Raw genomic sequence first — 23,397 nt, 5'->3', positions numbered from 1 at the left:
ACTTTTTTACCTGAATAAACAATCAAAGACTGACAGACTTCAGAAAATTGAAAGGAGGATTGGAAGAACCTGCATCAACAAAAAATACCAGTAAGATGGACAGTGGCGATTAATATCTAACAAAGTCAAATACAAAGAGCTAGAACCCATTACAGATATTATGCGTAAGAGGAGACTGGGATTCTTTGGACATATCATGAGGATACAAGATTTGAGACTTCTGAAACAATTAGTACAACACAATCTTGTCTCAAAAAATACCACAACAGGATGTAAATAGATCAGAGAAGAAGTAAGAGAGGATGTGAAGGAAATAGGCCTTACAACAGAAGACACCACAAATAAAATAAAATTGAATACAAAACTCAAAAATACAAACCTCCGCTTTACCCTTACACAAAACAAACCGACAACACTCATATTTTCAACTGAGGAAAGGGCACGAAGATCGGAGCATATGGAGAAGTACTGGGAGAACCGCAAAGCCCGAACAATCCCTTCAAAAAGACCTAAACGACGGACTGACTAAAGTGATCCTATGTGGTCATAAAAGAAGAAGAAGAGGACTGAGAGATTTTTGCCTCTTTTGTAAAATAATTTGTAATATGTACATAATATTTTTAGTGTTAATTTGATTGTATTTGCACTATATGTTGTCATGTGTGAAGATGACACATAATGGGGTCGAAACCGGTTACGTTGTATATGTGATGGTATTGAATAGGCGGACCTTCATTTGAATTTCTTATTAATGTAAAATATGTAAACTATACCTTCTTCTGAGCACACTGTTGAAAATGGCTACTCATTAAGCATCAGTCAGCATTGATCTGCATTTCGGGCAGTCGCCCAGGTGGCAGATTTCCTATCTGTTGTTTTTGTAGTATTTTCTTAAATGATTGCAAAGAATTTGGAAATTTATTGAATATGTCCGTTGGTAAATTATTCCAATCCCTAACTCCCATACCTATAAATGAATATTTGCCCAATTGTTCTCTTGAATTCCAACTCTATCTTCATATTGTGATCTTTCCTACTTTTAAAAACACCAGATGCTTAATGACGAATAATTGGACACCAAGAAAATTAAACTAAAGAAAATCCAATAATTTACAATAAATAATAGATGTAAATCTTAAATTTTATTGTACTTTGTGAATACATCTGGCATTGTTGCCACAGTGGGGATGACTTGCTATACTGATGTCGTGACATCCTAATCAACTGGTTCTTCTTAGCCATCCATTGTGTTGATATTGATAAAGTCCATTGTCCAGTGAACATCCTGAACATCCAGTGTTGGAAATTCATTGAAGTCTTCCGTTCGATGTCAGGTGTCAGTATTTCCCCCTTCTTGTGTGACATTGGAAATCCTCCAAGATATCCATAACTTGAACAGATGAATAAGAATGTGCTTATTTTCAGTGATAGAGCATGCTATCACCGACATGTGTACATACTTTGCAAGTGCACCACAACTCAGGATCAATGATAGTAAGATTACTGTTGAGAGTCAGATTATTAATAGGGACGAACAAGATGTTATGGTATGCTTTTATACCCTCTCGCAGAGAATCAGCACAGAAATAAGTCCTTGTATGAACCATTGTATCGGATCACTTTTAGGATTTCAATCCAATATCACTTGAAGTAACGTAACCTAACCCCATGGCACTACAGCTGTGAAGGGCCTCAGCCTACCAAGCGGCCACTGCTCAGCCCGAAGACCTGCAGATTACAAGGTGTCATGTGGGCAGCACGATGAATCCTCTTGGCTGTTATTCTTGGCTTTCTAGACCAGGGCCGCTATCTCACCATCAGCTAGCTCCTCAATTCTAATCACGTAGGCTGAGTGGACCTCGAACCATCCCTCAGATCCAGGTAGAAATCCCTGACCTGGCCGATAATCGAACCCAGGGCCACCGGGTAAGAGGCAGGCATGCTACCTCTACACCACAGGGCCGACTCACATGAAATAACTGTTTAATAATGAAAATATTAATTTAGAAAATGTGCAGATAATTTCAATTATAATTATATCATAGAATTTCACACATTATTAATGTTATAAGTACCTAAGAGTTGTAAGACACTGTAGCACGTGGATACTACCATTTTGGTGTCAAGACAAAATTAAAATAGGCCACTTCAGTTTAACTCTGGTAGAAATATCACACAGGCAACCAGGTATTAATTTTAAAACATTTGCTTCGTTATTAGGGTGAAGGTTGTGTTCCTATATAAAGAACGCTGGTGATGAACTTTCCAGGGCATAGTGAGACATTCTTCATCCAGTTATAGCTGCAGGGATGTATCATTCAAATTTTTCCTTGCTGCAGATTAGGATATGTGACTGTGTTGAAGAGCTTCCATACTTTAAGTATGAATCTCGCACGTTTCTTCCCCTAGTTCAAAGTTATTTGTGAGAATACACTAATCAATGTGCAATCCATATAACATCTTTTTCAGTTCCTCCTCGAATTGTGTGAGAAGTTCACTCTCCCTTTATGTGTTTTCTGCTGCCTGAATTACACCTATAAATCGCCCCAGGAGCCAATATGTTTTTCTCTTCTTTCTTTTAGTTGGAAAGTAGTAGATTGTAGTTTTAACATTACATGTACACATGAAAAATCATCATCGGCACTGAAAAACAATTGATGTCATTGAAGTGTGTGTTATTAATATGCATATTTACATTGCATTGTAACAAATGATGCTACATTGTTATGTAATAATAATTCAAACCAAGAATAGCCTTCAGTAACTGTATTTTGATGTAGTAGCGAGTATTATTGTAGTCGTTCACATCATCTGTAGCAAGACTCTTAAGTAAAGTGCTGGATTTTCAGGGCACTGCAAACAATAATAAATGGAATAAGTTTTTTCATAGCACATTTTATATCACTTTCTCATTGATCTGCCTTTTGCATTTACTTTTTGTTTAGCTGGAAGGTTGTTTGTTACAATGAAATTTTCTCTTCGCATAGCCTGCATTGATAAGTAAAATTCTTTCAAGAATAAAATTTACTGTGCCCACCTATTCAATACAATTATATTCAGTAGTGATTAAATCCTTTTCCGAGGCACCATATCTGCTTTGTCCATATAGGCTATTGTTACGATGGGCTCGCCACACCCAAAGGTATTTTATACCTACTGCCAGGTTCAAAATTAGGCCGCCCCTAACATGGAGACAGACGCCTTTCGTAGCCGCTCCTCTGGAGTACAGACGCTACGGGAATGCCCCTTCCGCCATCTCCGCCGTACCGAAGTTCACCTTCTCCGCCGTAGATGCCGTTGAGGTCTTCACTCGTAACCCTGAGTTGGGACCCATACCAGATGTTACACACCGGGTCAGTGTGCTCTGGGACTCACATAGGCAGGGGCGCCACTCCCAGGGTAGGGCTGCCTCCGAAGAGGGTCCCTACCTGCTACCTACAACACAAGTTGGCAGGACAAGTTGGTTCAAAATAACTAGTGGGCTGAGACAGGGAAGTGTTCTATCACCAATCCTGTTTACAATAGTAATGGATGATATCATGAGAACAGCAAAAGCAGCATATGGAGGAAGAGAAATGAACATGATGTTATTTGCAGATGATATTGTGATTTGGGGAGAAGACGACAGGAAGGTTCAAGAACAGTTGAATGTGGATTGAAAATAAGTGTAGAAAAGAGTAAAACTCTTGTTATGACTAGGGGGGGAGAAAGAAGGGAAAGGTCAGACTAGACTTGCAGACAAGCCCCTGGAAGTAGTGGAAACGTTTAAATACCTGGGGAGTGAATTAATGGAGAATGCTCGACTGGATGCTGAGATTAGTAAAAGGATTCAAGCTGGAAGTTGTTTCTATCATAGTGTAAGAAATATGTTATGGGACAAAGATGTGCAATGGAAGCAAAGATACTATGTACAAGATGTATTACGTACCCATAACAACTTACGGAGCAGAAACTTGGACAATGACAAAGAAGGATGAGAGTCGAATACAGGCAGCCGAAATGAAATTCTTGAAGAGTATGATACAATATTTAAAAATTAAGAGGGTTCCTCCTATTCAATACAAAGATATTTATTAATGTGAAAGAATCACATATCGTTCAAATGACGTACTAGTTTCGGCACCAGATATGTGCCATCAACATCCACAAAGTCAAATCAGGCAAACACAATAAAACCCTAAAACAACTTTATACACACTATAACATCTGCATGGATGAATATGAAATATGACTTTAAAACAACTATAAAAACACACTATAACATTTGCACAGATGAATATAAAATAAAATATGCTAGATGAAGTTGCATTCCATTTTAAAATCCGTTAAAATGATAACTTCGTTGTTGTATACCCATGGCGGTTTGTCCAGCTTATATATAACTTTAGTTTTCTAAAACTGTTAAATTATGCTGTGAGGTTTATTGTCATATGAAGTTGACACTATGTGTGTTCTGTAGTTTGGTTCTGGAAAATAAACGTAAACATGAACTTGGTAAGATCCAAAGAATTAATTCCCACTTCAATATGGGTTGAGGAACCTGGGAAAGAAATTAGAAGTCAAATTAGGCAAAAGATCGGAAGGAAAGATCAAAAAGAAAAGTCTAGAAAAAACAGAGAATACTAGAAACGAACTCACCTTGAGCAGCCTGAGTGATCGGAGGACAGAGCTGGACTGATGGATGCGATTATAAGGTTAAGGGGCGAGGCGTAAGGGAGGAGAGGGGAGGGGTAGAGGCAGAGCAACTGTCACGGAGCTAAGGTGGAGCGGAAGGATGTGGTAGTGGGGGTAAATGATGTGGCTATGTACTGCGTATGGTTTGAAAGATCGAATTGTTTTTAGGTGGTCTAATATTTTTTAGCCATTTAATTAAGAGACCATAAAGAATATTAGTTTTCTCGGAAATTTCATTTAAATTATAGTTAGGGTTGAAATATTGATCGCAATGAATGAAACAATTTTCGACGATGTTCATAATTGGCCCTTTGTTTGCTATTTGAAGTATTTCAAAATCATGTTCTATATCAGTAAACTTATGATTAGAGTCGTGAATGTGTTGGCCTATAGCAGAAAGACGCGTTGACGTGCTCTGAATATCTGGTTATGAAGTTGCGTCCTGTTTGTCCCACGTAGGAGGTGCTGCAGTCGATACACTTGAATCTATAGATTCCAGATTTGGAAAATCTGTTAGAGGTGTTGACTGATGTTGAATTTTATTTTATATAAAGAGAAAATATAAAATTGCGCAATTTGTTCAATGATTTTTAACTAAGAACTATCAATTTCTCTCTAAAAAAATCCATCAAGAACACTACTGAACTAGTTGAAAAAATGAAGTCATTTAATGTACAACCCAACCATACCCTTCATTCTTTCGACATAGTAAATATGTATCCAAGCATACCCACAACCAAACTTTTCTCCATTATTAAAGATAACTTTAACAAACAGAGCTCTCTCAGCAAATTAGAAATACAAGATTTTATTTCTCTTCTGAAACTGGTCATCAACAATAATTTCTTTAAATTCGATGAAACCATCTATCAACAAAATGGACTGGCTATGGGATCACCTGCTTCGGGAATTCTAGCGGACATTTATTTAGATTTTCTGGAATATACAAAAATAAATAGCAATACTTTTCCAAACATCCTCATGTGGGCCAGATATGTTGACGACACATTTGTTATAATGGATGAAGAAATCAAGAATGCGACCTCTACCCTGCAAGAACTAAACAATATTGACCCCCACATCAAATTTACACTTGAGTCTGAAAATAATAAAGTAATTAATTTTCTGGATTTAACTATCCTCAGAAATCCATTTGCTCTTTCATATAGAATTTTCAGAAAACAGACACAAACTGCCAATACTGTTCGTCAAGATTCCCTACACCCTCAAACACACAAACGTGCAGCATATAATAGCATGGTTCATCGTGCATTCACGATACCTATGTCTAAAGAAGACCTCAATAGCGAACTCAACACTATAAGAGCAATCGCCAAATTCAACGGTTACAGCAGATCATTTATAGAAAAGATAATCAATAAATTTAGACACCGGCCCAAGACTACTCTCACTAAAGAAAAACCTATAACTAACATTTCATCTACTTTTACATTCAACAACGGTATCCAGCAAATCACCAACGTTTTTCGAAAACATAACGTAAAAATCTTCTTCAGAACTAATAATAGGACCTCAGAAATTATACATAATTCAACATCAGTCAACACCTCTAACAGATTTTCCAAATCTGGAATCTATAGATTCAAGTGTATCGACTGCAGCGCCGCCTATGTGGGACAAACAGGACACAACTTCATAACCAGATATTCAGAGCTCGTCAACGCGGTAAGATATAACAAGTTTTCTGCTATAGGCCAACACATTCACGACTCTAATCATAAGTTTACTGATATAGAACATGATTTTGAAATACTTCAAATAGCAAACAAAGGGCCAATTATGAACATCGTCGAAAATTGTTTCATTCATTGCGATCAATATTTCAACCCTAACTATAATTTAAATGAAATTTCCGAGAAAACTAATATTCTTTATGATCTCTTAATTAAATGGCTAAGAAATATTAGACCACCTAAAAACAATTCGATCTTTCAAACCATACGCAGTACATAGCCACATCATTTACCCCCACTACCACATCCTTCCGCTCCACCTTAGCTCCGTGACAGTTGCTCCGCCTCTACCCCTCCCCTCTCCTCCCTTACGCCTCGCCCCTTAACCTTATAATCGCATCCATCAGTCCAGCTCTGTCCGCCGATCACTCAGGCTGCTCAAGGTGAGTTCGTTTCTAGTATTCTCTGTTTTTTCTAGACTTTTCTTTTTGATCTTTCCTTCCGATCTTTTGCCTAATTTGACTTCTAATTTCTTTCCCAGGTTCCTCAACCCATATTGAAGTGGGATTTAATTCTTTGGATCTTACCAAGTTCATGTTTACGTTTATTTTCCGGAACCAAACTACAGAACACACATAGTGTCAACTTCATATGACAATAAACCTCACAGCATAATTTAACAGTTTTAGAAAACTAAAGTTATATATAAGCTGGACAAACTGCCATGGGTATACATCAACGGAGTTATCATTTTAACGGATTTTAAAATGGAATGCAACTTCATCTACCATATTTTATTTTATATTCGTCTGTGCAAATGTTATAGTGTGTTTTTAAAGTTGTTTTAAAGTCATATTTCATATTCATCCATGCAGATGTTATAGTGTGTATAAAGTTGTTTTAGGGTTTCTGGTGCCGAAACTAGTACCTCATTTGAACGATATGTGATTCTTTCACATTAATAAATATCTTTGTATTGAATAGGAGGAACCCTCTTAATTTTTAAATATTGTAATCCCACTTCAATACGGATCATGAAATTTCTAAATATTAATGAGTATGATACAGAAGAGTAGACGAGACAAAATAAGGAATGAGAAAATCCGGGAAGAAATTGGAGTGGAAAAAATGAATGATAGAATAGAGAAGAGCCGACTAAGATGGTTTGGGCACATAAAGCGAATGAGCGACGAAAGAATGCCAAAAAAGGTGATGGAAATGCAAATCCAAGGGAGGAGAGGCCGTGGACGACCACGAATGAGATGGAAGGATAACGTCCAACGCAGCATTATAGAAAGAAACCTGGACTGGGACACAGTGTTGGAGGAAGAGTGGTGGAAAGACCGAAGAAAGTGGAGAGGAACCATATTTGCCCCTACCCGGCTACAGCTGGATAAAGGGAAATGATGATGATGATGAGTGATTAAATCCTACATGAATTACAAACACTAATTAGGAACATGTTTCACCCTAGTTTTGGGCATCTTCAGCCTAATAATAATCTTAAGGTCAAGTCTTTAAATCTATTAAACGTTAAAACTTAAAAGTAAATAGAATGGTCTTATGCTAAAAAATTTGTAACCTGCATTGACTGGCATCATTTGGAAGATATGTACTCTAATTTCCTTATACCGGCAAATTGTTTTCCTTTCACAAGGATAATGTGCAAGCATTTTGTCTTGCCGATCAGCTCCAGACATCAGAAGATTATACTCTGGTATTTCTTTTCCTTTGTTTGAGCTCTCTTGTTCACAGTGTCTTCAAATTCTGTGGAAATGAAGAGAACATCTCTCTTATCCTTCCACCTTACAACATTGTGAGCAACTGCAAAATGGCCTTGATAATGTTGTGAGATGGAGAGTAGGCAATGGTATAATGATAAACAAGGTTAAAAGTCAGGTTGTGAGTTTCACGAATAGAAAAAGTCCTTTCAGTTTTAATTACTGCATTGATGGGGGTGAAAGTTCCTTTTGGGGATCATTGTAACTACCTAGGTGTTAATATAAGGAAAGATCTTCATTGGTGTAATCATGTAAATATGATTGTAAATAAAGGGTACAGATCTCTACACATGGTTATGAGGGTATTTAGGGGTTGTAGTAAGGATGTAAAGGAGTGGGCAAGTAATTCACTGGTAAGACCCCAACTACAGTTTAGTTTCAGTGTATGGGACCCTCACCAGGATTACTTGATTCCTGGAAAAAATCCAAAGAAAAGCAGCTCGATTTGTTCTGGGTGATTTCTAACAAAAGAGTAGCATTACAAAAATGTTGCAAAGTTGGACTGGGAAGACTCGGGAGAAAGGAGACGAGCTGCTCGACTAAGTAGTATGTTATAAGTTATTATTCTCATAATTGATCTGTATTGAAAGCGACTTTATATTAAGTATATTACAGGAATATTTATTGAACCACCTATTCAATACATTCCATGTTATATCTTAAGCTAGTAATTAAGCATTGTTATTCACAAACCTAATTACAAGTAATAAATTTCATTATTGATCCGCATTGAATTTCTATATAATATTGAAATATTCCATTTATTTTATAAAAGTTTCCACCTAATCAATACATATGTTATATGTTGTGAATAATAATGCTTAAGTCCTAGCATAAGATATAACACATATATTGAATAGGTGGAACCTTTTTTTAAATAAATTGAATATTTCAGTGTTATAAGTGGTATGTTCCGAGCTATCAGTGGAGAGATGGCATGGAATGACATCAGTAGACGATGTCTTTAAAAGTAGGAAAGATCACAATATGAAGATAAAGCTGGAATTCAAGAGGACAAATTGGGTCAAATATTCATTTGTGCGACAAGAAGGGGATTTAGGGATTGGAATAACTTACCAAGGGAGATGTTCATTAAATTTCCAATTTCTTTGCAATCATTTAAATTTTTTTGCTAGGGGCTTTACGTTGCACCGACACAGATAGGTCTTATGGCGACGATGGGATAGGAAAGGCCTAGGAGTTGGAAGGAAGCGGCCGTGGCCTTAATTAAGGTACAGCCCCAGCATTTGCCTGGTGTGAAAATGGGAAACCACGGAAAACCATCTTAAGGGCTGCCGATAGTGGGATTCGAACCTACTATCTCCCGGATGCAAGCTCACAGCCGCACGCCTCTACGCGCACGGCCAACTCGCCCGGTATTTAAGAAAAGGCTAGGAAAACAACAGATAGGGAATCTGCCACCTGGGCGACTGTCGTAAATGCAGATCAGTAGTGATTGATTGACCTTCAGTATGCTAGGATGTGTATTCACCTGTTCGAAGTTGGCCATGCTGTTAGGGCCATGCCGCTGTGAGCTTGCATTCGAATCTCACCATCGGCAGCTGTGAAGATAGTTTTCTATGGTTTCCTATTTTCACATTGTTTTCCATCCTTTCATCGCCAAAAACCTTTGATGTGTTAGTGCGATGTTAAACAGATTAAAAAAAAGTTCGTCACTTCTTTAGGATTACATTTGCAATCACATGGAATGTTCCAGTACAGTAGGTGTTGGCATTCAGCAACTCTATGGCTAAGTCGTAGCTATTGTAGAAATTATCCATGAAGAGCGAGCGTCCTACATTTAGCTTACCCTCCATTAACTTCAGTACAACATTAGCGGCATGTCCCTTACCACTCTTATCATCTACTTGACCTGCGTACACCATAACATGCATTATCGTACCATTAGGTTTGGTTAACATGTACAACTTGATGCCATGTTTGTGCCTTTTCCCTTGTATGTACTGTTGGAACACTAATCTTCCTGTATACAAAGCCGTAGATTCATGAAGTGAAAGATTCTTCCTAGGGTAATACACATTATCTATTAGTGGTGGTGCTGAAAATTTCTAACAAGGGTCCATCAAGTTTTTTACCAGTCTACGACACATGTGCATCAGGCAGCAGCCAACATGTTAAAAGTTGCTCTCTCTCCCTCTTGGTGTGGTCATAGTTTGATGCTGATGGATTATGCTTACTTCCGCTGGATTTCTGTTGACTGAATTGTTGGTAGTCCAGATTCTCAGTTCCTGTACTATCCAAATTCATATTATGGCCATTAATAGCTTGTTTCCATTTGTCCCTATTTTCTATTATTTTATTTTATTTTGAATTATCGTACACTATCCTGATGTCTCTGTTCACTGTTTTCTTGGTAGCTCTGATCGTTTCTTGATTGGTTCCTTCATCTGTCATACAGAATATTTCTTCTTTGTGTACCCCTAGGTTTATCTTGTATATTTCACTGTACATTGTGGTGCTTCTGTTTTACCCAGGCTGATCGTAATAGCATCCTCGATGTTCTTCACATTTATGAGATGACCACTATCTTCTTTCATTATACTTATGTTTGAGGTCTGTAGAAATTCTTTGTTCCAAATGCAGAGATCAATATTGTTAACTGTTGTAGAATTTATTGTATTAATTTGAAGGTTATTTGGCCTCACATTTCTTGGATGTGTATGGCTTGTGGTGTGATCCTCTTGGTATAGTATGGCTTCTGGTTGCAATAAAATTAGGAGCAATTAGAATACATTGCACATCCAATGGTAATTGTTTTTCTATTGCCTGAATTAATTCCATGTCAGATGGCTGTGTGTAGAGTTCTATCGTGCAATGTAATTGCATTGCAAAATAATCAACATATCAGCTGGGGAGCACGGTTGCAGCATACATTCTGGAATATAAGTCTAATCTGAGGTCTACCGCACCTTCATACTCCGATATTTCTGTTGAAATACTGTCCTTAACAGCAACAATCCTCAGAGGAAAAAGAAAACCACCAAGCACGCCCACTTACACACCCGGCAGATGACAATAGGTAATTACAGGAGACAAAGACACAATAGGTAATGCCTACGTAGGAGAAGGCAAAAGGCGGAAAATAACGGTCAACAATGTAAAAGGCATGAAGCAAAGAATGTAAGCATATTAAGGCCCACCAGGAACCCATGGCAACTCTTAATTCACTTACAATCATCCTAACTAATACCCATACTTAGGATGAAATAAATTACTCTGCGTGTACCAAGGGCAATAACCAAAAAAGGGACGTAAAGAAAATTTCAATGTTAAAACGAAGTAAAAGGAAATACTTGAAACCAGAGGTTATTATTAAAGAACATGATTTGAAAGTAATGAAAACAGAATTAAATAATGACAAGGATTTCTGTGGCTTTATTGATCTCTGCACACGGCTGTTCAACAGTGGTCACAATGCAGACAAATAAATAGGGCCATAATGCCTAAATGCTCCAACATAAATCTCCAAACAAGGAAAAATATATAGGAGATAAGGGGAACTTATTACACACATAAGTGAACACCTATTATATGAGAAAAGACTTTAAACATGTGTAATAAGACATTTAGGATATGAAATTAATTACTCCACAATGGGTAAAAATGAATTATTGTCGCGGCCACCAAATTAGGAGGGTGAAGAAAACTGCTCTGTCGTCAGATATCGGAATGGCGAACCGACAGATGGTTGAGAGTCGCTTACCTCCGAGCATGGATTGGCAACGCTGATCATGCAGTGCTGTCTAGCTTAAGCCCACCTGCTACAGGCCACCTCACCTGAGTCATTCCCTGTCATGCAGCTGTTGAGCTTGCAGTGAATGTGAATTGATTTGGGCTCAAGTCAAGAGAGAAGTCAGCGAGGAACAAGACATTCAAAATAAAGGACGTAGAAAATCTCACGTCAGAAGCCGTCGAGCGTGTGACTGCTGCAGATTGGGAAAAGTGCTTCAGTCACGCAGAAAATCTTCAAACAGACGATTGGGCCAAGGAAATAGTAAATGGAGACATTCATCATCAATGTAAATGACGACTTGACAGATAGTGAGATGAGTGATGACAGTGACTAAGAAGACTGCCTTGAAGCTAGAAACTGATTCTTAATTCATTGTAAATTAATGTAAACCTATTCTTTAAAGTAGTTCTTTTTCTATATTACTCAGTACAATATACAGTATTCAAATATTTAAAGTTACAATGTAATAAAACTGATACAGATTAATATGTAATCTGAAAGTATTTACGCGGCGTCCTGCAGCCTGGGCTGGCGCGCGCGCCCCGAACTGCCGTAGCTAGCGACGTTTACATGATCGCTTTCTGGGCCATTTTCCGAGAAAATTACAAGAAATATGTTTCAGATAAAAATATAAAATATAAGTCAGGCGATTTTTTTTACATTTTTCCTGCAGAAAAAATTTTATTTGCTGAAAAAATAAAAACTTGGCCACTTACTGAAATTTTCAATACACGATTCTACGGATTTAAATTTACTCGTTCAAGATTTGATTTTTAATAATTATTTAAAGTGGTTTATATGGAAAATAGTTATACCACTGAAATCAGCAGTCTTTTCTGAAGCTTGTAGTATAATTTGTTTTGAAGCATTGTATGAAGTAACATCAGGAACTTGAGAGAGAACAACTTGCCTTGCGCTCCAAAATTTTGTGTTCAGTTAGATATTTCCTTGCCAGATACTAAATAACCTTGGCAACAGCGTAATTTCTCTGACCCGCCTAATTCGGTGGCCACGACAATAGGTGAAAATCATTATTATTCTAACATAAAATTTAATTTAACTCGACACAGAATAAAGGGAATACAATTTCAGAGCAGTTTCTTCCTAATCAAACCAAAAGAAAATAATGCTGGGATAAGAGAGCCTGCACTTCCTGTTTCCATCATAAACACAGGTCGATCCTTAAATTATCTTGGCTGATAAAACTGTCATGAATGTCCCTTTTTAAATCATAACATATTAATTGTAAGGAGATATTAAATCAACATTAGTTTATATAAATTTAATGTGCAGCAACTGTACACAAAATTTAACAGTGGTTGGCGTGGCTTGGAAATGTTGTTTGAGTCATCAGTCCATAGACTTGTTTTATGCAGCTCTTCATGCCACCCTATCCTGTGCTGACCTTTTAATTTCTATTTAACTATTGCATCCTACATCTGCTCTAATCTGCCTGTCATATTCATACCTTGGTCTACCCCTACCGTTCTTACAACTTGCATTTCCTTCAGAAACCAACTGAACAAGTCCTGGGTGTCTTAAGATGTGTCCTATCATTCTATCTCTTCTTCTCGTAAAATTTAGCCAAATCAATCTTCTCTTGCCAATTCGATTCAGTATCTCTTCATTCGTGGTCCGATCTATCCATCTCATCTTCAGCATTCTTCTGTAACATCACATTTCAGAAGCTTCTATTCTCTTTCTTTCTGAGCTAGTTATCGTCCATGTTTCACTTCCATGCAATGCCACGCTCCACACAAAAGTCTTCAAAAACATCCTTCTAATTCCTATATCAATGTTTGAATTGAGCAAATTTCTTTTTGTAAGAAAGCTTTTCCTTGTTTGTGCCAATCTGCATTTTTTGTCTTCCTTACTTCTGCCATCGTTAGTTATTTTACTACCCAAGTAACAATATTCATCTACTTCCTTTAAGACTTCATTTCCTAATCTAATATTTCCTGCATCACCTGTCTGTGTTCAACTGCACTCCATTACTTTTGTTTTGGATTTATTTATTTTCATCTTGTACTCCTTACCCAAGACTTCGTCCATACCATTCAGCAGCTTCTCAAGATCTTCTGCAGTCTCAGATGAAATAACAATATCATCGGCAAATCTCAAGGTTTTGATTTCCTCTCCTTGGATTGTGATTCCCTTTCCAAATTCCTCTTTGAATTCCTTTACTGCCTGTAGAAAAGGAGGGGGGACAAACTGCAGCCTTGCCTCACTCCTTTCTGGATTGCTGCTTCTTTTTCAAAGCCCTCGATTCTTATTACTGCAGACTGATTTTTTTACAGATTGCAGATAATTCTTCGTTCTCGGGATCTGATCCCAATCACCTTCAGAATCTTAAATAGCTTGGTCCAATGAACTTTATCGAATGCCTTTTCTGGATCTACGAATGCCATGTAGGTGGGCTTGTCCTTCTTGATTCGATCCTCTAAGATCAGATGTAAAGTCAGGATTGCTTCACGTGTTCCTACATTTCTTCTGAAGCCAAATTGATCTTCTCCCAACTCAGCTTCAACTTGTTTTTCCATTCTTCTGTAAATAATACATGTTAAAATTTTGCAGGCGTGAGATACTAAACTAATGGTGCAGTAGTTTTCGCAGCTGTCAGCACCGGCTTTCTTGGGAATAGGTATAACAACATTCTGATGAAAATTGGATGAGACTTCTCCTGTCTCATACATCTTACACACTAAATGGAATAACCTTGCCATGCTGGTTTCTCCTAAAGCAGTCAGTAATTCAGAGGGAATGTCATCAATTCTAGGTGCCTTGTTCCTATTTAGGTCGCTGACAGCTCTGTAAAACTCTGAGAACAAAATTGGGTCTCCCATTTCATCAGCATCAACAGCCTCTTCTTATTCCAGAACCAAATTATCTACATCTTTACCTTGATACAACTGTTGGATATGCTCCTGCCATCTTTCTGCTTTGTCTTCTTTCCCTAGAGGTGGCTTTCCATCTGAGCTCTTAATATTCATACACCTAGATTTCCTTTCTCCAGAGGTTTCCTTGATTTTCCTGTATGCAGCATCTCCCTTTCTGAGAACCATACAACCTTCGACATCCTTGCACTTCTTCCTTAGCTATCTTGCACTTTCTATCCACTTCATTCTTTAATCGTCTGTATTCTTTTCTGCCCTCTTCATTTCTAGCATTCTTATATTTTCGTCGTTCATCAATCAGGTCTAGTATCTCCTGAGTTATCCACTGATTCTTGGAAATGTTAAGTCTTCAAATACAGTCTCATATTGAATAATGCACTCAATCTGGCAAAAAGTAATTCTTTATGTACCAAAGTACTTTTAACATTAAAAATCTTCATACAGGAACATTAGTATTATTACTTACGTAGCCCATGTTTTACTCACATCGTAAGTTTATTATAAGTTCAGACCTTACCCATAGGTGATTATATATTCTCATAAACCAAAATGAATCCATGTTTAGGAGATAAAAAGTTGGGAGAAGAAAGTAGTTTGCTCCATCCTGTACCACACTAGTGAAGCACGAGTACTCCAGTCTTAATTTTAAATCCAGTGGAGAGCCCCATCGCTAGGCGCTCTGAAAACACGTCCACTCACCACCAAGATCAGGCAGCAAAAGACGCCAAGTCTCTTCAGAGTAGATTCACAAAGCATGCTGACTGACACTACCAGCGCACTCACGTAAGCTTGGTTCCATAGTTTTAACACGTGGAGCTAGATAGCGTTGGCATGTACTTCAAGCAATGTAGTTAGACTATGGAATGTTCTCTGGCGCATGTGAACTTTATAAATACTATCAAACCAAACCCCATGGCGCAACAGCCCCGAAGGGCCTTGGTCTACCAAGTGACCACTGCTCAGCCCGATGGACTGCAGATTATGAGGTGTCGTGTGGTCAGCATGATGACTCCTCTCGGCCATTATTCTTTTCTTTCTAGACCGTTATAAATACTACAGGTGACCATATTAGAGTTCAAGGATATCGAAGGGTAGAATGATAAACAGTCACTCATACGAAACAAATTTCAGCGCAATTAAGCTTCTTTAAGTCCAAAATTTTAAAGTTCTTCATAATTGTTATGCATCAAGTTTAAGAAGAAGAGTAGGACAGATTAGATCAGGGAAGATTTAATGCCATATTCATAGATGTGCCTAAAATACACTAAACATATTCTGCCTATAAGAGGTTTCCAATAACTGCACAACATTCAGTTGCTGCAAAATTTTCTTTTTGTGTGCGCTTTTTGAAAATAAACATTGTTTTTAGTGTGACAATATAGTAGCTAAACTTAAGTTTAATTTTTCTTCCCCTAAAGCAGGGCTAACACTTTTGTAAGTGAACTGTTAATATAAAGCTTACATATGAGAAATATGACATGCGTCTTTTCTTCTTTTAACTTCCTAACTTTAAAACCATTCAAGAGAAACTCATATCTGTTGCAAGTGTTTGGATTTTCAGCTGAAGACATCAGTGCATGAATACAACTTGTCTAATAACTGCAGCAAAATTAATTCTGCATGTAATGAATTAATACCACATTAAGGCCCGGTTTCATCAACCACTGTTAAAAATCCGCTAATGGAGTGTTAGTTAACAGCTTAATTATATTAACCATGATAACTGTCTTAGGTCTGTATTGACTTAAAATGAAATAATACATATTTATTTAAACACTTCGTTCCACCTTGTCACTACTATTAACAGTGTACTGTTATTAAAAGCTGTACATGTTTCGAGAAATTTAAACTGTTCTCTTCTTCAGCGGCATAAAATTACCAAACATACTCTTGGACTTGTTACACCATTATAATCCCAAACTCTTAACTTGACACATTAAATTAATTTTTAACATCTAATATAACTTCTGAAATGTTTTGTTTAAATGATTTAAAACATTAAATGTATGTGACCTTCTTAAACACAAATATCAATTCAAATCGTAGATTATCATTAACAGTACAAAATATATAAGAAAAATTTGCTGGATGAGTGGCAGCAAGGTCATACTTGTTTTGGTTTGGACAGCAGATTAAAGTGATACTATATGCGACAAGAGAAGGATAGTTGTATCTGGCTTGCGAGTTGTCCATGTCAATAAAGGTCAAAGGTCCTGTTTTGTTTTTCGAGTATTTGACAAGCAGCTATATCAAAATCAAGAAAGATTGAGAAGAACGATGAAGTAAATGAATTGGCTGAAACAGTAAGAGCAGCTAATAATTAAAGTTTTCCGATGCATCAGTCTAAAATTTTATACAGATACAGTCTCTTTTAGCAAATTTTTCATTAAATGTTTTTGTACTGTTAACGATAATCTAAAATTTGAATTGATGTTTGTATTTTATAAGGTGATACGTTTAATGTTTGAAATCATTTAACCAAAACATTTCAACATTTAGTATAGGTGTTTAAAATGATTTGAATATATCAAGTTAAGAATTAGGGATTATAGTGATGTCACCAGTTCAAGAGTATATTTGGTAATTTTACGCTGCTGAAGAAGAGAACAGTTAAAGTTTTTTGAAACGTGTATGGTTTTTAATGACAATAAACTGTTAATAGTACTGACAAGGTGGAACAAAGCGTTTAAATAAATGAATGTATGATTAGTTAACACCTTGTTACGATTTTAAAAGTGGTGTTATGGAAATCTCGTTTCACAGAACAGTATAATGAAATCTTTAACTAACGTGGCATTAATGTTACTTATCAAGTCAGCAGTGTATAGCCTTAGCATTATTGAGCTCATCTGAACGGTGCTGATCATAATGTTATTCATTTGTCACCATTCTTGTGTATGCTTTTTGCGTGGGATAGGAGATTCCATTTGAAATTCATCTTATTTCGTGATAGGAGGAGATAGTAAATTAGACTACGCACAGAAGGAAAATAAGCATAGTGGAAGGTGACAGGGGAAAAAATCTTCGGGGCAGTAATTTTACTTCACTGGAGAAAAATATCAGTTTCAGTTTACTTTCGAAAATACGGGAGCTTTATAGAATTTAAAAAGATGGATGTACATTCCCCCCACTCACCAAAAAGAAAAAAGCGGTATGGAATTATAAATGAATTCAGTAGTCACTTGAATGTGACCACGAGGTCAGCAAAACAAATAAAATACTGTTGAGAATGAAACTATATCTGTTTCATTACTCTAATTTATTTCATTATGACCTAATAAATGCACATACAGGTGTATAAACACACACAATTCTAACCAGTTGTGAATGGTTACACTTACTAATTACAAGTCTATTCACAAGTCCCTCTTCCTACGGCACAGTAGGAGGTCCAGACCGTTCCTTTACGTGGGACGCCAATCCTTACTTTCACTTTCCCCAAGTCCAGTCACCTCCTGCAGCCGCTGTGCGTAGACCGTTGGATTTGAACACTGTTCCACTGAAACAGCGAACATTAACACAGGTCCATTTACCCTCAGACGTCTGTGGGAGACTGGCGACAGCCAGCACCTCTGTCGCCCTCAGCCCTGCCACCAAACCCCAACACACTAAGTCCAACATTGACTCCGTGTCCAACGCTGACTCCAAGTCCAACACTGATTGACTGTCCGCAGCTAGCCTCCCTTTTTATAGCTCGCGTGATTTGAGCCCAAAATTTCGTGATGTCACGAGAGGCAGAACATTCCTGTTGAATCTCCGAGAAACTTGCAGGTAGGCTGGCCGATGAGAACAATACACGGAAAGGCCGGCCCCACCCCACAATCTGGCTGGGAGATTCCAGGTCATGTGAGTCACCAGCCCCTTCGTGGAAGTACCGAAAGGGGCTACCACAGGGCTGGCACATAACATTGCCCTTTTCGAGAGTTGATCATCCTGATCAGTAACTTTCCCAGCTGTTCTTCGGTGTGGCGCACATCGGTCTAGATGTACCACCTTTATCTTGCACATTGGCCTCCGTCGAACACTGTACATAACGTTATTTAATTCCCACAGAATATGGTGTCTTTCCATGTCCTCTTGAGAGACCAACCTTTCTTCCTTATGGGGTTATGTAGCCATCCTAGGCTGTCATCATGATTTCCGATGGTGTCCCCTCATCACCCGTACCACGCCTTCACTCGATCACTCTCTGTGCGCATACTCTCTCGGACAGCAGTGTTTACATCCTCTGGTCTCCTTCTCATATCCAGGCAGTACCTGTCAGTCGAGGCAGGTTGATCCTCAGACAGGCCGAACTCTAGATCCGTCGGAAGGCACTGCTCTCTTTCACATGGCATCCTCACTGGAGTAGATCTCGTGGCCTTGTGCACTGCGGACTGATAAGCCAGGGGGACCAAGGGAAGGTGACGATCCCCGTCCCTCTGCATTTCCAACCATGCGTCACGGCTCCAGTTTCCTTTGAACCCCACGGTGATCACTCGGCAGGAAACTTCGTGCTCGGCCTCCCTTCTGGAACAGAACTCACAGTCTTCTGAACAAGGTCTACGGGACAGAGCGTCGACCTCGTGTATACCCTCGTCGACATTTCTCTGTCTGTCACCCATCTTCTTCTGGCCGTCCCCTGTCTTCTTCTGGTCGTCCTCCATCTTATTCTAGTCATCTTCAGTCTTTTTTCAGCTGTCTTCGTGCATCTTCTGGCTGTCTTCTGTCCTTTTCTGGTCCACGATCCTACTACGCTGGCGTAGCAGGGGGAGAGGTGATACTCCCACGTGGCGAATCCCAGGTGGCGGATAGGGGGTTCCTAACTGCTTGCCGGCAGACTTGAGGGAAATAAAATACCTCTCGCAGACCAAACACACAACCCCCTGTGGGTGGGGGATGCAGACGAAGAATACAACCATGGTATCCCCTGCCTGTCATAAGAAGCGACTAAAAGGGGCGACCAAGGGATGATCCAGTTAGAACCATGAAACTACATGTAATTAGTACCATCACGCAGGGACACCATGGGTCGCATTTACTTGCGTGTAGAACCACTATGTTAGGTACGCAATAGGTTTGTGATTAGTAACGACAATGTGTGAATCAGGAAATGGGTCCTACAGTACCTGTGATTCGTACCCCTATATGAGCGACACCATGGTTCTGCCGTACCTATGCTCAGTTCCCACTATATGAGGAATTCCACGAGATAGTACGAGTCCCTGTGGTTAGTCTACTTATGTGAGGAACGCCATAGGTTTGCGTTGCCTGTAAATAGCGCCGCGATGTGCGAAACACCATAGGTCTGTTTTACATGTGCACATTACACTACCTGTGAATAGTACAATAATGTGTGGAATACCACGGGTCTCTGCTACTTTGGATTAGTACTGTAACATTACACATAGCATGGCTCTACTTCCCTAGTGATCAATACCATTATGAGGGGCCGATGACGTGGATTTTGGACCCGTTTTGACTATAAGCATAATCGATTCAGCATCTTGCTGTAGAAGCAGTCCCTTGGTTGGTAATACTATTGTTTTGTGCCAGCTTCTGTACATGTGAGGCACTGTGGGTCGGATTCACTGATCGTTTTAAATTCATATCCATCCATTCATTCTTTGTCCTCACGCTTTGATTTCTGGTCAGTGGAGGATTTTGAACTTTTAAGTTGTCATTTCATTTCGTCTCATTTCGTACTATTAGGGGCCGATGACCTCGATGTTAGGCCCCTTTAAACGTAAATCAATCAATCAATCTTTTCTGGTCATCTCCCATCTTCTGACCATCTGTCGTCTTCTCCTGGTGGTCTTCCGTCTCCTGGCCGTCTTCTTCCTTCTTCTGTCTTCCCTTGGTCATCGTCTTCCAACTTCTTCTGACCATCTTTTATTTCCTTTATCATCCTCTTCTGGCTTTCAACTATCCTCTCCTGGCTTTCATCCATCTTCTTATAGCCTTCTTCCAACTTCTCCCTCATCATTTTCTGGCCTTCTTCCGTCTTCTTTTGCCCGTCTTTCATCTGATTTATAGTCTTCCATCTTCTCCTCCATCTTCTTTTGATGTTCTTCCATCTTCTTCATCATCATATTGAAGAGCGCATTTTACTATGCTCCATTTTCATGTTTCCTCTGGTCTCAACTGGCATGCAGCAATTAACAAAAGAATTTTTTTTTTTTTGAATTTATATGAGTGTGCATTCTCTATACATCGATGTTCTGGAATATTCCCGATGGCAGTCGAAACCTGCAGTACTTGGTCCGCTGATTCATGCTGATTACAATGATGAATCACACATGGTGTCTATTCTAACTTCTGACAACATTTTGTTCTGAATAAAACTCCATCTGTTTCATTACTGTAATTTATTTCAGTAAAATGAAATGGCGTATGGCTTTTAGTGCCGGGAGTGTCCGAGGACATGTTCGGCTCGCCAGGTGCAGGTCTTTCGATTTGACACCCGTAGGTGACCTGCGCGTCGAGATGAGGATGAAATGATGATGAAAACGACACATACACCCAGCCCCAGTGCCAGTGAAATTAACCAATGATGGTTAAAATTCCCGACACTGCCGGGAATCGAACCCGGGACTCCTGTGACCAAAGGCCAGCACGCTAACCATTTAGCTATGGAGCCGGACATTTATTTCAGTATGACCTAATAAATGCACATACAGATGTATAAACACACACAATTCCAACCAGGTGTGAATGGCCACACTTACTAATTACAAGTCTATTTATAAGTCTCTCTTCCTATGGCACAGTAGAAGGTCCAGGCAGTTCCTTCACCTGGGACGCTAATCCTTACTTTCACTTTCCCCAAATCCTGTCACCTCCTGCAGCCGCTGTGCATAGACCGCTGGATTTGAACACTGTTCCACTGGAACAGCGAAAATTAACACAGGTCCATTTATCCTCGCGCTCACAATAGCGGGTTTCCTCGCTGGATCACGGCGATCCTCAGTCCACAGAAATACACAGGCACACAGTACAGTCTTCCGTTCTGTCATCTCCAGTTGACACACACTTTGGTCTTTCCAACACCAAAACAACAGCTCCTTGTTCAGACCTCGGTGGGACACTGGTAACAGCCAACACCTCTGTCGCCCTCAGCCCAGCCACCGAACCCCAACACACCGAGTGTCACACGGAGTCCAACGCTGGCTGACTGTCCGCGGCTAGCCTCTCTTTTTATAGCTTGAGTTATTTGAGCCAGAAATTTTGCACGATGTCACTAGAGGCAGAACATTCCTGTTGAATATTCAAGACACTCGCAGGTAAGCCCGCTGACGAGAACAATACACGGAAAGGCTGGCCCCACCCCACAAGCCGGCTGGGAGATTCCAGGTCATCTGAGTCACCAGCCCCATCCTGGAGGTACCGAAAGGGCCTGGCACGTAACAGTACCTATATGACAACCTAAAAGGAATTGAAAAAAACCCACCAAGGTTATAGAAAGGACAATTTGGAGCAGTCCAAGACAGGATCTGATACATTTATTCTGGCATTTAAATTGATGACTTTGAAGATTATTGCATTAATCGGTGACAAAGTTGAGGCTCTTCATAATGATGTTGACTGTGGTGCAGAACATCATGGCAAGCCCCCATTATTTCTTTATAATATGGCATTGAGAAATATCATTATATGAAATTATAACTTCGGCTTTAAAGCATTCTTGTTATTGTGTGAAATATCTCTTTAGTATTACCGTTAGGAGATTTTTAATCTGGAAATTTTTAAGCTGAATTTTATTAACTGGACAGATCAATCACATTATTAATTAGGACTACCATGTTATACAGGAAGGCTGCATGTGATTATGATCTCTCTTCGAATTTATATTTCAGCACAAATGTTTCTTACGTACGAATAAGTTAATGGAATATTAGTTTATGTACGTATCTCTCTTCTACAATTTACAACACTGGTATCTCCCGTAATAATATGAATAACCCCATTACATAATGTCTCACTGTAATCAGCAAATGCTGTATTGGAGACAGGTGAATTTCATCCTGTGGGGTATTCTAACTTCTCTTCTATCTCTCTGAGTACTTTCCTCATGACAGGTGTAGATAATCTGTACCACTCCAAAAACATTTCTGTGAGTTCAGCTATGTCATTACTTCCCATGAAACTTCCTGTCTCTTAGCATTTTGAAGGTAATTTAAATAGAGCATCTAAACACCAAACACAAAATCCCTTCCATCCATTTTCATTTAACACAGTGTTAAACAGCTTAATGGGACGAGAGTGCTATGTTAAATTAACGGAGAGTTTAATGGTGTGTTAGCATTAATGAAGATTGATGAAACAGCCATTCTGTTAACAATCCTGTCAAAGCAGTTCAATGTGATATTAAAACCTTAATGGAGTTTGATGAAACCGGCCCTAAGGAATCCGAGCATGCTGTGTCTCGTGTTGTTTTCTCATATACCTTTCTACAGTCAAGTTAGCTTCCCTGTTTGCTTGTAACATTTACAACATAGTGCTGTACAAAATCGAAGCTGAAACATAAAAGCAAGCAAAAGCATAGAATACCAGGTGTATGCATAAGGTTTTGCCAGTTTTTGTGGTGAAGAAAACTCATAATTTTCTAGGGAAATTCATTT

At 38.8% G+C, this 23,397-nt stretch overlaps 1 protein-coding gene across 3 annotated transcripts in view; it reads left to right on the top strand.

The window, feature by feature from the left end:
• Positions 1 to 23,397, top strand: part of LRR (Leucine-rich repeat) — an 808,120-nt gene that overhangs the window by 603,989 nt on the left and 180,734 nt on the right. The gene's annotated exons all lie outside the window — the stretch shown is intronic.

This window comes from Anabrus simplex, chromosome 2 (genome assembly GCF_040414725.1).
Source record: "Anabrus simplex isolate iqAnaSimp1 chromosome 2, ASM4041472v1, whole genome shotgun sequence".
NCBI classification, from domain to species: domain Eukaryota; kingdom Metazoa; phylum Arthropoda; class Insecta; order Orthoptera; family Tettigoniidae; genus Anabrus; species Anabrus simplex.
This window is presented reverse-complemented; position numbering and strand designations above follow the sequence as displayed.